The sequence below is a fragment of the Podarcis raffonei genome, chromosome 1 (genome assembly GCF_027172205.1).
Source record: "Podarcis raffonei isolate rPodRaf1 chromosome 1, rPodRaf1.pri, whole genome shotgun sequence".
NCBI lineage: Eukaryota > Metazoa > Chordata > Lepidosauria > Squamata > Lacertidae > Podarcis > Podarcis raffonei.
In genome coordinates, this window is record NC_070602.1 from 36,256,040 (window position 1) to 36,264,041 (window position 8,002).

The following is an 8,002-nucleotide window of genomic DNA, read 5'->3' on the forward strand; positions in this document are numbered from 1 at the left end:
GCAGGTGAGACCTTTAATCGTTGGTTATTTTAAGCATTGCAGTTTGTTTTCTGTAGGAATCCTCCAAAATGAGGTGGACTGAAGAAAATATGGTGACAGATCCATGGGGCGGGTTAAATAGGGCACAATTCATGAGGAAGCTGACCTGTACAGTCCCCATTGAAATGAATATTCTTGTTGATATTAGGGTGCAAGAGTCAACCATATGCACGTAGTTCAGCTCTCAGAGGTGGGCTGACTCCCAGGTTTGTGGGATCAACCTTGCTTGTTTACTAGAACCCCAAGGTCCGCTAATTGGAGCCTGATGAAAAATAGTGATTCAGTTTGGTGAACTTCCACTCAGAATTAAGGAACAAGGGGCTTCTGAGAAAATGATCAGCTCAGGAATTTGCAGTAGCAGAACCAAAGTTATGTGACCACACACACAACCCCACTGCTAGTTTCTCACATGGTTATTATTGCTAGGCAACTAGGAGTCAGAAACACTTGCCATCTTCTTGCGAATCAGAGGTCCACCAGAAGATCCTGATCTACCTACGTACCCCTTCTAACTATCCTCAGAGGTAAGAATTAGGCAGATCCACTAATATCTTATATAACAAACCAAAGGATAATTCTAACCACAGTGCATCCTAGAACACAGTTGTTATGACCCAGGTATAAAACCCATGAGGGATGCGGGTGGAGCTGTGGTCTAAACCACTGAGCCTCTTGGGCTTGCCTATCAGAAGGTTGGCGGTTCTAATCCGCATGATGAGGTGCGCTCCCGTTGCTCTGTCCCAGCTTCTGCCAACCTAGCAGTTCAAAGACATACCAGTGCAAGTAGATAAACAGGTACTGCTGCAGCAGGAAGGTAAACGGTGCTTCCATGCATTCTGGCCTCCGTCATGGTGTCCCATTGTGCCAGAAGCAGTTTAGTCATGCTGGCCACATGACCCGGAAGAAGAAGAAGAAGAGTTTGGACTTGATATCCCGCCTTTCATTCCCCTTAAGGAGTCTCAAATCAGCTAACAATCTCCTTTCCCTTCCTCCCCCACAACAAACACTCTGTGAGGTGCGTGAGGCTTAGAGACTTCAGAAAAGTGTGACTAGCCCAAGGTCACCTAGCAGCTGCATGTGGAGGAGCAGGGAAGTGAACCCGGTTCACCAGATTACGAGTCCACCACTCTTAACCACTACAGCACGCTGGCACAGCCTGAAAACTGAAATGAGCGCTGCACCCCATATTCAGCTTTGTCTGGACTCAACCGTCCAAGGGTCCTTTACCTTTTGTTTTTAACCTATCAAACTCATGGCGATCAGGCAAAGGATCTGAGGTTAATGGGGGAAATTAGGGTAGGAATTACCTGCAGAAGGCACCACTATGTCCAAAAAACCTCTGTGTAAGAAGTAACCCCTCCACCAGCCTTGTTACTATTTCTATCGTCTGGGGAGCTCATCTCCAAAATCTCAAGAGAGCTAACAGTCATCAGCCCTAATGTTTTAGGAATAGGGTGTGGCCCCTCTAAACACCAGGAAACCATTCCCTCAGAGAGGGTGCAACTAGGATAAATAAAGCTGAAACCAGGGCTGAAGCAACATCCCAGGATGGCGCTCCTTGGAGTCTGTGATCAACTTAAATTCACTTAGCGTTGCTTAAAGCTATCCATTGTTCTTTTCTGTCCGCAGAATCATCCTGGAATAGGATAATGTGTCAAAATGCATGACAGAGGCAGGAAGAGCTGGGCTTCTTAAATATATCATCCCATAGATCACAGTGTAAGAGCACAATCTGTGTTTGTGCAGTTCTTGTTCATTTCTGGAGGATGTGGGAGGAAGAGCGCCCCCAATAATTGTTTAGCTATTTATAGGTTGCACTGTACATAGGGTTAAATGCCAACCAAAATTATTTCCTGAGGACATTGCATAGGACCTTCCAGTAGTGATGCTGGTACAGTCTGTTAAACATACCCTTGCTTATCATAGAATCTCTAACTGGTGGACCTAGGTGGCACGTGTATTTTCTAAGCTTCTGAGTCTTCTCCATATCGGGCTCCAGCATGACTACTTTGAACCCTTGACAACCCATTTTGACACATTTGCTAAGTGCACTATAGTTAAAGATGCTTGCATCCACATCAGCATAGACCTCATGCTGAAAACAGTAGGTTTCTCTTTCTTTTTTAAAAAAACACAAGTTTCAGTTGTTTCAGTCTGTAGATGTGGACAGGGCAATTTCAGAGCTACTCAGCTTCACCTCTATCCTTTGTGGCTGATAATATATCAGTGAGTGGGAGCTGCTGGTTAAGTCCAATAAACTGTGAATTCCTCCTTGAGAGAAGGCATGCTCCTTGCATACAATTCGAAGTACTGGTTTTGAATTTTTAAAAAACACAGCAAATGGTCTTTCTGTTCTCATACAAACTTGCTCATCAACTCAGATGTTCACCTTGGTCCTTTTCTGGGTGTCCTGCCAGCAGAAAGAAGGCTTCATCCTATCAGAGTTAGGTGTGCTGAGGGCTATTTAAATAAATGACTTTGCATTCCTGAGGTAGGCTTTGATTAATGATTCCCATCAGTGAACGCCCTGCACAAGTCCTGTACAATGGGGCTTTCTCTAATCTCCTCCATGCCCCCCAAAATTGGCTCAGGAGAGTTGTCAGTAGAACCTGTGGAATAGTACATGGAGGGAGGAGAGGGCGGATGTTTGGTCTGGCAAGCTGAAATGTTTGTGTTGATGGAAGAATTGGAAGAGCACAATGTTGAACTCCTATAACTTTTGCATAGGGTCAAGTGATTAGACCATTAGCGTGAACCCCTTTCAAAGACACAAGGAATATGTACTGGAGAGACCAATTCTTTTTAGTCACCCCACAATGTAGTTTGGGATAGTTTTGTTGCTACAAAAAGGCAAAGATGGAGGAATGGCATATTTCAGTAACTTTGGGGTGCTCTCTTATGCATATTTAAGGTTTATCTGGCAACAGCGAGTGTTTTCTAAGGCAAACAAAGCTTCCTACAGCTATCAAAACTGATGGAGAAAGATGCTTCTATTTTCTCAGCTTCTCGTCCTACATTGCAATTCACAACATGGTGGTGGTTACAGAGTCTATGATTGTTGCTGCTCTTAGGAAACTTAGCAAACACAAAACAATATTATTTTGTTTCTCTACGGAGGATGAGGAGCTCACCATGTTCTGCTCCCATTCTGAATGAAAAATAGCCACAGGTTCTCTATAGAAGAGTTAAGACAAGAATATGGAAACATTTTAGAAGTCTTTGACTAAACTGGATGACATTTTAAACTAATTATACAACTCTCTCTCTCTCTCTGAATAATAGTATCGGCATGGGTGTACTCTGCAGAAGAAGAAGAAGAAGAAGAAGAAGAAGAAGAAGAAGAAGAAGAATTTGGATTAGATTTCCCCTTTTTATCACTACCCGAAGGAGTCTCAAAGTGGCTAACATTCTCCTTTCCCTTCCTCCCCCACAACAAACACTCTGTGAGGTGAGTGGGGCTGAGAGACTTCAGAGAAGTGTGACTGGCCCAAGGTCACCCAGCAGCTGCATGTGGAGGAGCGGAGAAGCGAACCCGGTTCCCCAGATTACGAGTCTACCGCTCTTAAGCACTACACCACATTGGCCAGTAAGCTTGTTCTCCAGTGGCAACTAGTGAGAGTACCAAGCCTATCCTTACTATCCATGATGGAGGAAGGGGGCACCTCAGTTAGCACCCATATGGAGCTGATAGATGAACCAGCCAGTCTTGTTGAGATGCTTAAACACTGCTCTATGCAAGCATCCATAACGGTCTGGAGGTGCTGTTCAGAGACAATTTGCCTTAATCTTCTTTGCTGTTTCCTGTGCTTGAAACTCATGTCCCATTTTCCATGACAGAGGACAATAGAAGGAAACTGAAGCATCCTACAATACCCTCCATTCATGATGTAGAATGTTGTAAGAAAGCTTTACAGTGCTACATACCTTGATTCAGATAAAGTAACATCAAAACCGGTTAAATAACCTGGGCCAACCAGAAGAAATTAAATTAGCTGTCTTGTGGCGGGCTAATTGGAAAGGGCCCTTCCGTAGCACATTCAGCATTCTGGAATTCTATCCTGTATGGTTGATGTGTTTTGGAAAAATCTTCTACAGCTGCTCCCCAAATGTCCAAGGGAAAATGAGACTATGGAATACAGCAGGATTGGACCATCATAGCTATTTACTCCCTAGTAGCAGAGGAAAAAAGGTGGAGCCTAATTCTGTGCTTGTTTTCTTGAAAGCAAGTACCATGGATTTTGATAACAGGAATGCACATAGATCAACTCACAAGACAAGTATGTCTGAATATCTAGCATACAAACACACACATACACTCTGAGGGGGAAATGGTTGTATGAATATTTATCTTTAGGTAACTGGCACATGAAATGAAACAAATTTCCCCACAATACTGCAAAAGTTCAGCCCTGATACCAGTGATCACTCCTGTATGGGAAGAGGTGTACCTCGATTCAGTCTCCTTCCAAATAGGAGGTGAGAGTTGGGAATGTTGTGCTAGGGTGTCCCTAGTGCAGATAGGTCAAATTCAGTTTCTCATTGTTCCAGCCTTAAGATTAGGTGTCCATTTTCCCACATCAGCTTGCAATCTTTGGGGGGAAAAAAGGTTCACGTGAGAATGCATCAGCATTCTAGTGGATTTCCTCCCCCAAATAGACACATTTTTGCAAAGCAGTTTCTCCATAAAGGATGCATTTTGCATGTTGTATCACAAAATTATGCATTCATATGAACACTTTGCCCTTGTAGATACATTTTTGTACATGTTATAAAATTGCATTGCAAAATTCGGATGTGTGTGAATTTCAAAGTAAGGATGTGTTTCAGTTTTTATATTGTTTTAGAAAGTGCAAATTACGTAAGTTTCTCCCCCATCTCTAGCATTTATGCTATGTCCTCTCCCTTCTCTGAGGAAAAGGTGGTTTTTGCTTTCCTGCAGCTCCTCTTCACGGCAGGATCAGATCCCAAAGGAATAAATAACCTGTTACTGTGTACAGGGTGCCAGTTTGGAGCAGACTGCCTGGCCTTGCCAACAGTGTCAGAAATTGTGAGGTTATGCAAGTGTTACATTCATATATAGGGTGCCAAAGCATTAAATGTACCATGGATGGTAACATTTCACTTTATTTCTTCCCATGTTATAAAATCTCACAAGTCATTAAAATGTGTTCATGTTATTTCCAAACTGTAGTGTAATCCTGGAGACAATTTTCCTTCATTGCACAGATCTAGCTGTGCAATATTTTCATTTTCACTTAAGCTCAGCAGTTGAAAGCACAACCCTGATATTGGTTTCATGGATCTTAGGATGGCTGTGTAGGGAAGGAGTTGTGTGTGGTGAGGGAAGGGGGAATCTACTTTGAATTTCAATCAGACTACCTACAGTACAGACACAATGTTAACAAAGATGCTTAACCAGCACTCTGTAAAGATGTTAAGAAAATATTTGTAGTGATTCACACACACCTATAGACAAAAACAGTTCTTGTTGCTGTTGAAGCAACAACACAGCACAGCCTTAATTAAAGCATCATCTGACCTGTTTTTTTATGCTACAGTTGCAGAATCCTGTTAGAAGAAAAAAGGATTAATTACAGATGGGCTGTGTGTCATGATAATTAACAATTGCCGCTTCTCCTATTTGTCACATTCTGGGACTTTTTTCCGCTTTACTAGGTAAAGGGAATAAGAATTTTTATCACATTCCATGCCCGCAATCCCTGATGGAATTGTCACCCATAAATTTGCACAGCATACACAAAATATTGCGCCATCAGCATTTTTTACACCACATGCATCAAAGTGTTTCTCATAGGAGAGTGTGCTTTACGTGGGCCTATGCGAAGCGGTAAACAGAGATGAGGATAGCGAAATATGATTTATAGGAAATGGGAAAAGGTTGGCGATTATACCATTATATATACCTTTTGTATGCCGTGTCGACTATGCTGTTGAACTGCTGTATAAAGAACAGTCAGTAGAATTAAAGTCGATCCATGCTTTTTGTTTCATTTTGTTTTTAGCAGCTTGGATTCCCCACTGTCACCCGCTGTACCAAACAAAGTGATGCAAGAGCAAACATTGGATCATACAATGTGTGTGTTTACACAACGGCGCTAAAAACATCCACACAGACCAGCCTCAAACACTGGAAGTTAAAGACCTTCATTAATTTCTTTGGGGCAAGAACTGACATCATATTTGCAAATTGCTTGACTGTGGCAAGTTCTCTGGACACTACCCAGCATTGCCAATGGTCAAGGAGGATGGGAATTGTAGTCCAGTAGCATTGGGAAGGTCACAGACTCATCCTGACTACCACTGCTATAAAGCACAGGAGTGGGGAAACTTGGGCTCTCCAGGTGTTGCTGGACTACAACTCCCATCAGCCCTGACTATTGACTATGCTGGCTGTCAGGGACTGGGCAGAGGAGGAATGGTGGAAACCACCTCCCCATCCTGACCCTTCCAGGGAGGAGGAAGAGGAAGACAGTATAGATTTACAACAGGGGGGTTTGAGGGAGGTCACAGCTCAGAGGCAGATGAGGGGGAAAGCTGGGAAATCATGGGAGGGCTGGAACAACACCCAACTGACACATTGTCTTTAGAAAGCATTCCAGACCCTCCATCTCCCAGAACCCTGTGAGCCTTAGAAGAAGGAGAGCAAAGAGCTCAAAGACATTGGGCACTTAGCAGCACCTGTAGAAGTGACGAATGAGGAAGTGGGAGAGATGGGGGGTGGAGATTCACTAGGGACAACACCATTATCCAAGAGGCTGGGTTCTATAGCCTCTCTGTGTAAAGATTGAAATAAAAAAGGATGGTATGAAACTTTCCTTTGTCTTAATACTTTCCTGGGCAACCAGCTAGGAGTCACTGACAGCATCCTGACACTGGTTGGGGTTGATGGGACCTGTAGTGCAGCAACATCTCAAGGGCTGGAGCAAAGGTTCCTCACACCTAATGGAGTGCTACTATCAAGGTGAGAGTGTCTGCACCAGCGGTAGCTTGGAAGGGTGCACAGCAGCATTTGGAAAGAAGCTGCTAGCCCTGAAGTGACATGTCCCCTGTGAACTTACTGACAGGCTTCATGAGGAGGTGGTAATGGTGGTGGTGAGCATCTGAGTCAGCATTGTATAGGACTGTGGCTGCAGATTGTTCAGGTGCAGGGCCACTGAATTGACATCTTATGGCCATGTTGGGCATGCGTGCCCAGTCAGCACCTACACACTTGCGGAGCATTGACCTGGACAGCTCTCTACTACAGTCTTGCAGAACCTTTCAGTAAAGATGCAGGGCTGTCATGTAATTACATCATGATTGCCTTTTAAACCCACTGTTATGTGTCCCTCTCTCTTACTTTACATCCTTGTTCTACATTCATGGCAACAGCTGGAAGGCGAAGAGAGATCCACAACATGGTGGTGCAACATCACCATGCATTTGTGATGATTTGGGCTCAGCTTGGTATTGGAGCCGTTATATTCCATCCTGCTTTCAATGCTGTTTCATCTGCAGAAGTTTTAGGGTGGAGCTACTGCTTCATTTCCCATCAGTGTGTGTCCTGCAGCTTCCTACTGAAACCCTGTAGCTTTACATCTCTCAATTTCCCCCTTTTTAAAAACAAAACAAAAACTATTCTTAAAAAATTACAACAGCGGTTACATGGTGTTGTCTCCTAAAATACCAGGGTGGTATACAACAATAAAACATAAAACACCATTTTAAAAATCCAGATCATCATTAAAGCGAATGACTAATCCCTACAGACAGCTGCACAGGCCTGTCAGGTGTTTCCAGGAGACACCTGAAAATAAAAAAAACCCCATAATCTCTGCAAGAGGATTGTTCCCATGTGGTGGAACAATCTGGGAAGCATTGCAGAACAACTAATAAAGCAGGATGCTGAGCAGACGGTCCATTGTAAATCCACCGCTAATGCCATATTAATGCATCAGTGATA